General features: G+C 43.0%; 1 protein-coding gene across 1 annotated transcript in view; it reads left to right on the top strand.

The window, feature by feature from the left end:
• The first annotated feature begins 872 nt into the window (after positions 1-872).
• IL20RA (interleukin 20 receptor subunit alpha) overlaps positions 873-14,451 on the top strand; it is a 53,777-nt gene continuing 40,198 nt past the window's right edge. Inside the window, exon 1 of the mRNA XM_030198518.1 lies at positions 873-922. The gene's annotated coding sequence lies outside the window, so the exon portion shown is untranslated. The remainder of the gene's footprint in view (positions 923-14,451) is intronic.

The raw sequence follows: 14,451 nt of genomic DNA, 5'->3' as shown, positions 1-14,451 counted from the left end.
GTTCTATAGATCCAAATTAAAAAACAAACAAAAGAACCCCCCCCCCCCCTCTCCTAAAGCTCCTTCTCTCTACCTAAAAATAGCTATAGGGACACAGGAAGAGAATCTACTATCTGAAATCCAAACAAAAATCACTATAAGAAAACAGGATAAAATTCTGCCTCCTCTGTGTTTAACAGAAAATGACCATAGATATTAAGGATTACTGGGGAATATGGAAGCTAGAAGTTACCCCTGTAGCAAACACCCAAGAAGTTACTGTAGCAACAAGGGGGAGATTTGTGCGCTTTTTACCACATTAGAGACATTTAACTGGGCATCAGCAAGCCTCCTTCCCCAATCTTCCATCTAGCTAAATGGCTGATTTTTCTCTTACATAACCTTCAACAGGGGCCCTGTGAAGTGGTATCTACATATTATTACAGCCACCCTGTCTTGTGTGAGCCAGTAGCAAGCAATCTAATCCCTATAAAAAGAACAACATTCCTTGCCAGCTGTTTTCATCTGCAGAGTTGCTAGTCTGTGACCTGTAGTTTAGTAAACACAAGTGAAAATGGCTGGGTGCAGTTACTTCATCGAAACCGATCCTCATCTCTAAGCGCTCTTTAGCTTTCAAGCCCGGGTAGGAGGAGGTGCTATATGTCAAGACACCTGGGTCAAAGCTAGGACTGCGGTAAACCAGGGACAAGGGAGGAGCCAGGAAACAACTGCCAACAATTGTAAACAGCAACTTTGGCTCCTAGTGAAACAGTCAGTCACTCTCTCACACACAGGCTGCTCGGGTGAGAGGAGAGAGCATATTACACATGTGATTTCTGAGCGATGCTCACCCCCACGCCTGTGGGGCAAGGAGCGACTGTGGCCGAGGCTCTGGTGCTGCTGCTCCTGCTTCTTCATCTCTTTACCCCTCCAGCAGAGTCAGGTAATGGGCGAGGGTAGCTGGGGGAACGAGCTGCTGGTGCCACACTTGTGACATTGTGAAAACCCCCTGTATTGGGAAGAAATGAAAAGTGGCTTGCAGTGTCACTGTTCTGTCAAAGGTTTGCTGTTAGGTTCCATGTGACAGAGTGGGCATCAGGGTCAGGGACTGACTCTGACTCATATATATATATATATTTTTTTTTTAATTCACTTTTCAATAGCATGACATCTTTCATTTTATTTATTTACTACTACTACTTAACATTTCTAGAGCACTACTAGGGTTACGCAGCGCTGTACAATTTAACAAAGAGAGACAGTCCCTGCTCCAAGAGCTTACAATCTAATAGACAAGTGAACGGTCGGTCTGATAGGGGCAGTCAAATTGGGGCAGTCTGGATTCACTGAACGGTAAGGGTTAGGTGCCGAACGCAGCATTGAAGAGGTGGGCTTTAAGCAAAGACTTGAAGACTAGCCGTTAAGCCCATAAAAACGGGCGAGTATTGCAGCCCTCCTCTCTCCCCTGGCCTCACCCCGTCCACCGATCCTCCGCCCCCCCCCCCCATATCCAGCAACCCTCCTCTTTTCCTTGGCCTCCCCCTCCCCCCTCGTCCAGCAACCCTCCTCTCTGCCCTGCTCTCACCCCATGTCCAGCAACCATGCCCTCTCCCCCCTGCCCTCCCCCCATGTCCAGCTACCCTCCTGCAGCGCTTCCACATGGAGGTGAGAGGCTCTGTCAGGTCAGTGCAGGGGGCCCGATACAGAGGGGGGCGGGAGCGGGGATGGGGGAGGAGGGTGGAGGTTGGTTCGCGCGATGTTCGCGAGGGCGGGACAGAGAGGGAAGTCTGTACTGCGCATTTGCAGGTGAGTCGGTCACTTGCCGTTTATATGTTTGATTGCATTTGTATCCCACATTTTCCCACCTCTTTGCAACACAAGATATTGTACATGCAGTCCTTAAAATAATAAGTTACAGTAAGAGGTAACATAAAAATTTAACCAACAAACTGTATCGCTGTGTATTTAATAAGGTGATAGCGAGTTACAGTGTGCAATTGTCCAAAGGGGACTACACTCTCTGGATGTGTAAGATTCTATGAAAATGTATGGTGTTTGCTGTTTCATGTTTCTTAATAGCACACAAATAAGACCACCATTCCGTGAAATTGAGAATGGAACGGGCCTTCCAAGTGTAGGATGATTATATGGGAAGCTTTTGCCAGCATAGTGTTAAATAATTTGAGGACGCTTTCTGACTCTTCTAACTTTTTACAGTTTATTTCTGTAACACTTGATGAAATTGATAAATGATGTAAGATGCAATATTGGTTTGCAGAGGGGCACTACAGAAATAGTGGGATTGCATCTGTTATAGTAATATACTCAGGCTGATGTAAGAGGAACAGCACAATTTTCATGGATCTGCCCAATTTCTAAAAATGCAAAGCAAGGGTTACTTCAGGGAAGAAAATTCATGTTGGTGCCATCAAGATTGATTGTACTGAAACATCACTATGAGAACGCCAGTGTCCTTTACATCAGGCTTCCAGTAACTTTGATGGGCGCAGGTGTTGAAGTTTACCAAACAAATTCATCATATTCAGAGCCATTTCAGCAGATAAAATAGAATTTTACCAGCTAAAACGGGCTCTTTGAAAGTTGCTCAGCGTCACATATTTAATATAGCATGCATCATTTTGCCCGTGTAGTCTATACAACATTAGATCACATAAGTACATGTCCATATAAGTGCATAAGCATTGCCATACTGGGACAGACCGAAGGTCCATCAAGCCCAGCATCCTTTTTCCAACAGTGGCAAATCCAGGTCACAAGTACCTGGCAAGATCCCAAAAAAATACAATACATTTTATGCTACTTATTCTAGAAATAAGCAGTGGATTTTCCCCAAGTCCATTTTAATAATGGTCTATGGACTTTTCCTTTAGGAAGCCAGCCAAACCTTTTTTAAACCTCGCTAAGCTAACCACTTTTACTACATTCTCTGGCAACGAATTCCAGAGTTTAATTACACATTGAGTGAAGAAATATTTTCTCTAATTTGTTTTCAATTTACTAATTTCTAGCTTTGTTGCGTGCCCCCTAGTCCTAGTACTTTTGGAAAGAGTAAACAATCGATTCACATCTACGCGTTCCACTCAACTCATTATTTTATAGACCTCTATCATATCTCCCCTCAGTTGTCTTTTCTCCACACTGAAGAGTCGTAGCTGCTTTAGCCTTTCCTCATAGGGAAGTTGTCCCATCCCCTTTATCATTTTTGTCACCCTTCTCTGTACCTTTTCTAATTCCACTATATCTTTTTTGAAATGCAGTGACCAGAATTGAACACAGTATTTGAGGTGCGGTCACACCATGGAGTGATACAAAGGCATTATAAAGTCCTCATTTGTAACATAGTAACATAGTAGATGACGGCAGAAAAAGACCCGCACGGTCCATCCAGTCTGCTCAACAAGATAAACTCGTGTATACCTTACCTTGATTTGTACCTGTCTTTTTCAGGGCACAGACCGTATAAGTCTGGCCAGCACTATCCCCTCCTCCCAACCACCAGCCCCGCCTCCCACCACCGGCTCTGGCACAGACCATATAAGTCTGCCCAGCACTATTCCCCGCCTCCCAACCACCAGTCCCGCCTCCCACCACCGGATCTGGCACAGACCGTATAAGTCTGCCCACCACTATCTTCGCCTCCCCACCACCAACCCCTCTTCCCCCCACCGGCTCCACCACCCAATTTCGGCTAAGCTTCTGAGGATCCATTCCTTCTGCACAGGATTCCTTTATGTTTATCCCATGCATGTTTGAATTCCGTTACCGTTTTCTTCTCCGCCACCTCCCACGGGAGGGCATTCCAAGCATCTACCACTCTCTCTGTGAAAAAATACTTCCTGACATTTTTCTTGAGTCTGCCCCCCTTCAATCTCATTTCATGTCCTCTCGTTCTACCGCCCTCCCATCTCCAGAAAAGGTTTGTTTGCGGATTAATACCTTTCAGATATTTGAATGTCTGTATCATATCACTCGTTTCTCCTTTCCTCCAGGGTATACATGTTCAGGTCCGCAAGTCTCTCCTCATACGTCTTGGAATGCAAATCCCATACCATTCTTGTAGCTTTTCTTTGCACCGCTTCCATTTTTTTTACATCCTTAGCAAGGTACGGGCTCCAAAACTGAACACAGTACTCCAGGTGGGGCCTCACCAACGACTTGTACAGGGGCATCAATACTTCCTTTCTTCCTTTCCTAATAATACCTAGCATTCTATTTGCTTTCTTAGCCGCCGCTGCACACTGAGCAGAGGGTTTCAAAGTATCATCAACGATGACGCCTAGATCCCTTTCCTGGTCGGTGACTCCTAATGTGGAACCTTGCATCACATAGCTATAGTTCAGATTCCTCTTTCCCACATGCATCACTTTGCACTTGCTCACATTAAACGTCATCTGCCATTTGGATGCCCAGTCTCCCATGATTTGCTTATAATAAAGCTGTTGGATTGTTAAAAACCTTTAAAAAAAAAAATGGACTATCCATTACCTTTCCTACCACCAAAGTAAGGCTTACCAATCTGTAATTTTCCACCTCTTCTCTATTAGCTTCTTTGTGAAGACAGACCACATCAGCAGTATGAGTGTAGCTAACCACTGGGGCAGAGCTGGCCTTCTGATTCAGCATCTTCCTGGCACTAGTTAAGATAGGCGCAGTGCCCCAGAGGTGCACGGAGCCGTAGCTAACCTGGCGCCGTGCACCGAGGGGCCTGCGCGTTCATGCCAGCGGGGTGCCAGGAAGCGGAGTGGGCGCGTTCCCGCCGCAAATGGAGGCACCCCGCTGGCATGGGAGGAGAGAGAGCGGGGGTTTAAAAACCCCGAGTTGGAGCTCGGACGGCCTCTTTTTGCGTCCGGGCTCCAGGTGCACCCACCCCTCCCTCCACGAGCTATCCTTATGTTTACTTTGTTTTATACATTCTGTCGCAGCTTGGCGGGGTACCCAAGCCTGATGGTGTAAGCTAGGCAGCTGGGGCAGCTGCGCTTACGGTTGAGCTCCCTTGCTCGACGGCGGGGAGCTCAGGTGACGATTGGTCAGTCTTGCTATGACAGCGGACTGGGTTGGACAATGAGCCTGAGGCTGGATAGGCTTGGGTATACCCATGGTTGAGATGTTTTGTATCCAAATAAAGCTGCGGCCGTGTTATGCCATATGAAATACTGTGTACGTGTAATTATTGTATTTACTGTACTGTTGTGAATTTGTAATCCGAGGTGTCTCAGCTGCCCATGTTACTAGTCAGGATGTCAGTAGCAGTTTCCAAAGGGCTCAAATAGCTTTGGTTGCAGGCAAATCACCCCGACAGCATTCAAAAGGGAGAAAGCTTGCAGTACTTGCATATTTTTGAAGCCTCATCTGGGAATCAGAGAAGGGAGCATTCAGTGGCCCATCAATCAGCCACAGTACCAGCTTTCACATTTCTCATGTAGCATGCACTTTTTTTGTGAAGCTCTTTGTCCATAGAAATTAGGGTTGAACAGAATTATCTCATAGTAACATAGTAAATGACGGCAGATAAAGACCTGTACGGTCCATCCAGTCTGCCCAACAAGATACTTTATATGTATACCCGAGTTTGATTTGTCCTTGCCTTTCTCAGGGCACAGACCATAGAAGTCTGCCCAGCACTGTTCTTGTACTAAGTTCTGAAGCTAACGTCGAAGCCCCTTAAAATTTACTCTCCAGCCCATCCCTATCTATTCAGTCACCATCAGGGCATAGACCGTAGAAGTCTGCCCAGCTCCCATTTTCTTTCCCAATTACTGGTGTCGCCACCCAATCTCCGCTAAGGTTCCACGGAACCAGTCCTTCTAAACAGGATTCCTTTGTTTCATACATTACTGAAATCTTGGTAGTTTCAGATATATCTATCTTAATTATTTATGTTTTTACAAACTTTTTTTATGATTATATAATGGTGGCTTTGATGTAATTTGCTTTTTTATTCTCTTTTACAATTCGATTTTTTTCTTTATAATTTTGCTGCAAACCATTTAGAACTCCTGGCCATAATGGTATATAAGAAACTCTGTTACTATTATAATTATATCCAGGGACATCAGCCATCGTTTACAGTGGTCATTTTCTAAAATAAAATGATGATGATGATAATAATAATAATAATAAAAACAGTAAGAGCAAGTGAGAGCTGCCACCTTCCACACCAGCTGCAAAGTGGAGAAAGAAGCAAGTCCAAAAAGGTTTCATGTCAGTGACCTGGTATGACCCAGCAGAAAATCACCACCAAAGCCAAAGTGGAACCAGATATCCCCAAACTGGAGCAGAAGATGCATCAATCAACTAGGGCAAATACAAGGGCAAGGGAAATGGACCTAGAAGTCAAAACCTAGTACCATGCACAGTTCGGTAACTCCAATGTCAGCTAATACGCTCGACAGTGAACCAGCAGCAATGCCACACCACAGGTCCAAGAAGAGGCTGATATAGGCAATAGACCCTGCCCGAGGACCTACAGCAGCTCATCACCCAGTTCAGGCATGTCTCTGTGTCCCATGTACTTAAACTGGTAAAAATCAGGTTGGAGGTGGCTCACGGAGCTATTCTCAAGGTGGAGGAGGACCTCTAATGCCATGTCCAATTCTGACCAGGTGGAGCACAGCAACTCAGATGACCTCAGTGATGATAATGCTGAAAGTACTGTTGCGTAGGTGGGCAGCCATATTTCTATAATAGGTGCAGGTGTAGCTACTTACAAGAAAGAGACAAGGAAGATGGCCAAGGACATGATGGCTCTAAGTAAGCTAATAGAGAAAAAACAAAAAAGCCAGGAAAGGGGGCTTTCAGTGTCTGAGATACCTTGACTTGGAATCCTCATATTCTTTAGATTCTGGGTCTCAGAGTCCAGATACTGAGAGGAAAGTGTCTTGGGACAGCTGTAGTGGGGGTAAAGTGCCGAAGTGTGGAGACTACTTGGCTGTTGCTTGTCCAAAAATGTAAAGCAAAAAAATATGTAAAGGGAAATATGTCAATGAAAGTTCCAGAAGAGGAAAGGAGGGGAAAAAAAGGAAGCAGCAAAAGAGAAATACCAGCTGCCCAAATTCATAATTACGTGGGTTCAGTTCCAATTCAGGTCTTTTGCTCCCCCGGTTGGCTGGAGCTGGTGATGCTTCAGAGGCAACATTACAGCACTTTCTGGGGAGAGTCTAGTCTTGGTGCCTGAAAATTTTGTGTGAAAAAACATACGCCTAGGTGTATTCTCCAAAGAACGCCTATATTTTATAGAATAGGCTTAGATTTCCACGTGGTGTATAGAATACACCAAGCGCCTCTCCACGTGACCAAGTTTAGTCGTGGCATTTACACCATGTTTTACTTAAGCGTTAATCCCGACACCAAAATTAGGCGCAGAGTGGGTGTATGCTATAACAAAGTGCATAGATTTTAGAAACACCCACTCTCTACCCATGGCCACACCCCCTTTTCAATTATGCAACTTAGAATGTAAGCACAGGATTAGCGTATGAGGCCTTACAGGCTAGAAAATAGGTGTTGGTAAATGCTTACGTGCTAATGGGAAAACTAGCATGTGGCCATTAATAGGGAAAATAGAAAATGGGGCCATTTTACCGCTGAGCTAAAAGTGGCCTCCACACAAGGGAAAGAAAGCCCTGCGCCACAGGCCACTTTGTAGTACAGCTTAGTAAAAAGACACAAAGAGTCCTATTACACCTGGAAAATCAAAGTTAGTCAAGCAGTGCAAAGCAAATCTAGCATAATTCAGGCTAGCATTTTTTACATTATGATTCTTCTCAGTGCCTAAGAATTTTGGCCGGAGCCTAAGTATTCTAAATCTTTTTCCACCCAGGGTCACTTTAATCCTTTATTGGTCACTTTTCTCTCCCTCATGGCTAATATTTTCCTCTAACCAAATTGCTAGCCTCTGTTTGTTATCTGTCTAATTCATCTGTCATAACTATATAGCAAACATATAAAAAGGCACAATGCACTGGAAACCAGAATATCACAGGCAGGAAGAAATTCCTTTTGAATGCTAAATTCAGTGGCTCTTTGCAGCACAGACAGCATGTATTTTTATTGTGTGTTCTGCACTGGTTCTGGCACAATGATCAGTGATAGAGCAGCTGTGATCTAGGAAATTTGTGGGTTGTCTAACCCAGGGGTTCGCAATCCAATCCTTGGGACACACCAAGCCTGTCTGGTTTTCAAGATATCCACAATTTGCATTCACTGCCTCCATTGTATGCAAATCTATCTCGTGCATATTCATTGTGGGTATCATGAAAACCTAACTGGCTAGGTTGTGTCCCAAGGACTGGGTTGAGAAACCCTGGTCTAATCTGTAGCTGTCTTTGCACATAGTCGGCTTATTAAGGGTAAATCAATAACTGGACAAGGAAGCGCGTGATCTCATCCAGTATGGACGCTTAGAGTTTTCTCTCTCGCCAGCTTTCACTTCAGCACTGCGATATAGCAGCTAAATATCACACTTTATTGTGCAGGGCTTTGCTCTCAACTTATCTGAAAGATGTCTTCTAAGTCCAATCGGAACGAAGGCTCACACTCTCTTCACTCAGCCTCTAAATGGAACAAAACGGACCTCTGTACGACCGAAAAGGCCCTGCAATCACCGTTACCGTTATCACGTGACAATGCAGAATCTCTTGCAGACGATATAAAGGCTCTACGCATCTTAATGCAGCAGAATCTCAGCACTACTTCTGAAATAAAATCAGAATTAGTCACAATCTCTACACAACCTACCCAATTCAATGCCAGAATTGAGTTTCTCGAAGACAGCATGTCAGCTCATGATGCACTTCATCTGGAAATGGACTGGAAGCTGACTAAAATTGAATCCATGCAGCGTGACATTGAGGACTTATCTAATAGATTAAGAAGAAATAATGTATGCATACTTGGAGTACCTGAGCAAATCGAGGGTAAGGATATGTTTCAGTTTTTAAAATCGTTCTTCATAAAGATTGCTGATCTGTCTGCTGACACAATCATAGACAGAGAACGTGCTCAACGTATTGCGCTGTGGCCTACTCCGAGGAAAAATTACCCGCGTCCTATAATAGTTAAATTCCTTTGACATGATCAGCTTATGTTGATACTTAATGCTACTCGTTCAAAATCTCTAATGTATGCTGGAGCTAGAGTTCTTTTGGCACCAGATTTCTCCAAACCCACGGATCCGCAAAGGGGCGGGATAGACCGTATTTTCGAAAAAGATGGGCGTCCATCTTTTGTTTCGATAATATGTTTGGTGCCAGGCAAATGCATCGCATTTGAGCGGATTTGAGCTGGGCGGTATCGGTTTTCAGCGATAATGGAAACCAAAGGCGCTCAGCTCAAAAACAAAGCACTCCAAGGCATTTGGTCGTGGGAGGGGCCAGGATTCGTAGTGCACTGGTCCCCCTCACATGCCAGGACACCAACCAGGCACCCTAGGGGGCACTTGTAAAACATTTTTAAAAAAATTAAAATACCTCCCAAGTCCATAGCTCCCTTACCTTGGGTGCTGAGCCCCTCAAATCCCCCCCCAAAACCCACTCCCCACAACTCTACACCATTACCATAGCACTTATGGGTGAAGGGGGGCACCTATATGTGGGTGCAGTGGGTTTTGGGGGCGGTTTGGAGGGCTCCCATTTACCAGCACAAGTGTAACAGGTAGGGGGATGGGCCTGGGTCCACTTGCCTGAAGTCCACTGCACCCACTAACAACTGCTCCAGGGACCTGTGTACTGCTGTGATGGAGCTGGGTATGACATTTGAGGCTGGCAAAAAAAGTTTTTAAAGTTCTTTTTTTTTGGTGGGAGGGGGTTAGTGACCACTGGGGGAGTCAGGGGAGGTCATCCCCAATTCCCTCCGGTGGTCATCTGGGCAGTTGGGGCACTTTTTGGGGACTTGTTCATGAAAAAAAGGTCCAAACAAGCAGCCCAAATTCTCACTACTGCCGCCCTTCTTTTTTCCATTATCGGCCGAGCGCGCCCATCTCTCCTCGGCCGATAAACATGCCCCAGTCCCGCATTCACCACACCTCCAACACGTCCCCGTCAACTTTGTTCGTTCCTGCGACAGACTGTAGTTGGAGGCGCCCAAAATTGGCTTTCGATTATACCGATTTGGGCGCCCATGAGAGAAAGGTGCCCATCTCCCAATTTGGGTCGAAGTATGGGCGTCTTTCTCTTTCGAAAATAAGCTGGTAAATGTCCTTATGCAGTCCAATGGGTGGTCTGATTTGTGGAGGCTGCTTTATCCTACAGCCAGAGATTACTCTTTTTTTTCTGCTCCTCATCAAACTTATTCAAGAATTGACTATTTTTGGGGCACTAATGACCTCATTCCTATGTAGTCAGCTGCACAAATACATGAAATATCAATTTCTGATCACGCAGCAATTTCCTGTGATTTTAATTGGCTTCTAATAAAACAAAATCTTCTAATTGGAGACTCAATACCTCTCTGCTCTCAGATTCAACATTCTACAACATATCTCCCAGAAATCTACTGAATTTTTTGCTAACAACAAAGACTGTGTCATCATATATAACAATATGGGAAGCATTCAAGTCTTGGTTGAGAGGTGAAATAATTAGTTATGTATCTCATCTTCCCAAAATTAATAATGCTAAACTTGTTAAACTTGAGAAAGAAATACGCCAGCTTGATATGACTTTATACACATCATCATCTAAGTCTACACTTCAGAATCTCAGATCTCTCAGAATGCAATATAATTCTCTTCTGTCAAGCATCTCCAATATGATCACTTTTAAGCAAAGTGCTATATATTACACGGAATCTAATAGAGCTGGTAAACTAGTTGCATCTTATCTCAAAGGTAAAAGAATAAAGCAACGTATAACTTTTATAAAATTGCCATCAGGAGCTTCTTTGACTTCCTCTCATCAAATACTTGAAGCTTTTGAAATATTTTATATGTCACTATACTCTTCAGAATGCATGACTCATGATACTGAAATATCTAAATTTCTTTGGCCTGGATTCCTGCTGAGATTTCTGGTGTGGAGAGGTAGATCTGGGAGTCATCAGCGTAAAGATGATACTGAAAACCATGGGATGAGATCAGAGTACCAAGGGAAAAAGCCACGCTTCCCTTGGTGTAAGTAAATGCATGTAGTTCTAGGCGCTGGGATAGCAAATAAGCGTATTCTGTATACTTTGCCTAAATCTAGGCGCCACTTATAGAATATGCTTAGGTGGAAATTTATTCCGCGCAGACTTTTCAGGCACCGTATATAGAATCTAGCCCATAGTGCTGAATTTTTTGGGTGCCCACATTTCAGCATCATTTATTGAAATCCCTCCGTGTGTAAAGTGCAAGCCTCAGAGCAGGTATAAATGTCTGTGGCTACTTTCTGAGGGTAATTTTATAAAAACTCCCTTTATAAAATAGATTAAACCTATGCATAAAGGCAGCCACCTACAAAATTACCTTCAGGAAAGTCCCAGTAGGCATTTCATTGAATTTTCTCCCTAGAATTCTAGAAAAGACATTTCCTGATCACATGGTACACAGAGGCACAACTACAAATGAAAAAGGTGAATGTTTTGTTTGTGAACATTTTTACTGTGAGCATCTTAAGGAGCACAGCTAGCCTCAAGCTGTACCAGGTGGCAGAACCAGAACAGCATCCAGTTCTGACATTTGGCAAGATGTGTTGCTGGGCTGGCCCAAAGATGAGTAGTTGACAAGGGTGTGTTCGTGGAATGTATAATGTCCTAAACATTTTGTTGAACCTATTAGCTCAAAGCCAGAGAAGGTGGAAGTCATTTCACTTTTTTTTTTTTTTGTGAAAAAAAGAAAAATATATGTTGTCTTGCCTTACTCTACTCTCATAGAGATCTTAACTAGAAAGTATGGTTAAATATCTTTCAAAATTTGTGATAACGTGCCTTGGTACAGCAGTCACTGACTTTACTGGGTGCCATAACAAATTTTATAAATGAGTCCCAAAAGTTTTCAGCCCACTCCCCCATCTCCATTCATAGAGTCTGACTCAGCTGCTGGCACCCAAGATAGAGAGATCCGAAGGTTTGGGACAGTGCTAGTATGGTTCAGTTGTGACCTGCACCAGAACATGACACTGATGGATCAGTACTACATGTCATTTATTAAATATACAAACTAAAGTCTTATATAATAAGCAATGGGCATATGTCACCCCTAGCAAAAAATGTTTAAAGCTCGTATTATATAGCTTTCATTGATAGTTTAAACTAATAAATGTTATTATAGACCTCAGCATGGGACCTAAGCGATCCGTAGGTTCAAATGTCGCTTAGAGCTATACCCAATATCGTCACAGGTCCATACTAATTTAATGCTGAATGTTTTTTGTATTTATTAGCTACTTAACTTTAGCTTTAATAAACATTTGAACTTATAGTAACATAACATAGTAGATGACGGCAGAAAAAGACCTGCCCGGTCCATCCAGTCTGCCCAACAAGACAACTCATGTGTGCTACTTTTTGTGTATACCCTACTTTGATTTGTACCTATGCTCTTCAGGGCACAGACTGTTTAAGTCTGCCCAGCACTATCCCCGCCTCCCAATCACCAGCCCCGCCTCCCAACCACCGGCTCTGGCACAGACCGTATAAGTCTGCCCAGCACTAATTTAGTGAAATAGTACTTAGCTTGTGAGCAGTACTGTCGGTTATAGAGGGCTTTTCAATCTGACATGGCACATGTTTCGCCGTCATGCTGACTGTTCAGTTCTAAAGATTGTAAGCTCTCTGGGTACAGGGAAATACCCACTGCCCCTGAATGTAACTCACCTTCAGCTATTACTAAATAAGATATGAACTAAATCCCTTTCCCTCCTCTTACTATTGCTCCCCTTTAAACTTCAGAAAGTCTTGTAATCCATCATGACCTTCCTTCACCCCCCCCCCCTCCAATCTGTTCCTCTCTGTCATGCTCCCTCCCCCCCTCTTCATACCCTTCCACCCTTCTTTCCCTGCACCTGTGCCAGGAGGGATGACGAACAGAAACACAGTCCCCATTAGGTCATGATAAAGGAAAGAAAGAGGCTTAGTGTCAGTAGAGAAGTTGCCTTTATTATGTGGTCAATCATGCATAGATATTAGGGAATAAATCCATTTATTTAGCTTATAGCCCAAAACTTTTCATTAGGAGCTCAAGTAGGTATTTCCCAATAACTAGTAGGCTTACAGTCTGAGTTTATACCTGGGGCAACAGGGTGAGCTGACTTCTCCAAAGGAACATGTAGCATCAACTGGGTTTGAACCCTGGCTAAGCTGAACTTCAGTATTAACAAGAAACAGACAAGAAGACAGTAGGTTCTTAAAAACGTGGTAGTGAGATTCACCGTGGTCAGTCTTATCATCTCTTCAATAGCCTGACATGTTTCAGCATACCAGTGCCTGCATCGGGACAATTAAACAAGTAGTGAAATCTGGTGATGAAACCTAAATGCACCTAAAAGAAAGGGCAAAACAAATTGTAGACCACAAAAACCAAAAGCATTTAAACAAATAAGGTAACTAAAATATATAAAAGAAGAAATAACAAAATTTATAAAAATGAAGAAAAAATATAAGAAAAGACCCCAATGCTTCCCATATGTATCAGAAGAAACTAAATAGTCATGAATAAAAATATTTTTAAAAAAGCATTACCTTGAGGGATATAACCAAACCCCCGTATGGTTACTTACAATGAGCTCTTAGAACTCACTACAACATGTTGTAAAAATAAAGGAACAAACAGATTACAGGCATTATTTATTCGTATATCTATATTTATATATCTTATCATAAAGAAGTTCTGAGCGAAGACATTTCTCTGGGTAAGTGAACATTATTTTGCTCTATGCTTTGGTGATTTGAAGATTGGGGATAAAAGAGAAATTGCAGGTATATTGATAAAGACAGTTTGAATTTAGGAAAGCAAACTTTATTAACTATTTTCCATAGTATAAAACCATTGTCTCCATACTTTTAAACTTGAACTTTCTGCCATAGGTAGAAACTTAACTGTCACTGCATTTGGAAGGCACTGCAGGGCCTAGTTCAATCTTCATACATCACAATGACAGAATGAATCAAATTGGAGAGGGGCGGGGGGTTGCGCTATATGTAAAAGAGGGAATTGAGTCAAATAAAATAAACATTCTATATGAAACAGATGGCAGCTTGGAATCCTTATAGATAGAAATTCCATGTGAAAAAGGGAAGGAGTATACTAGTAGGCCTGTACTACCATCCGCTAGGACTAAATGAACACAGTTGAAGACATTTTTAAGGAATTAGGTAAGCTGGCAAATTAGGCAACAGTATAATAATAGGTGATTTCATTTACCCCAATATTGACTGGATAAAGGTTACATCAGGTTACTAGGGAGGTAAAATTCTTAGATGTAATAAATTTATTTATTTTGCCCACACCTATTTCAGTAGTTGCTCAAGGTGAGTTAC

The sequence above is a fragment of the Microcaecilia unicolor genome, chromosome 3 (genome assembly GCF_901765095.1).
Source record: "Microcaecilia unicolor chromosome 3, aMicUni1.1, whole genome shotgun sequence".
NCBI lineage: Eukaryota > Metazoa > Chordata > Amphibia > Gymnophiona > Siphonopidae > Microcaecilia > Microcaecilia unicolor.
This window is presented reverse-complemented; position numbering and strand designations above follow the sequence as displayed.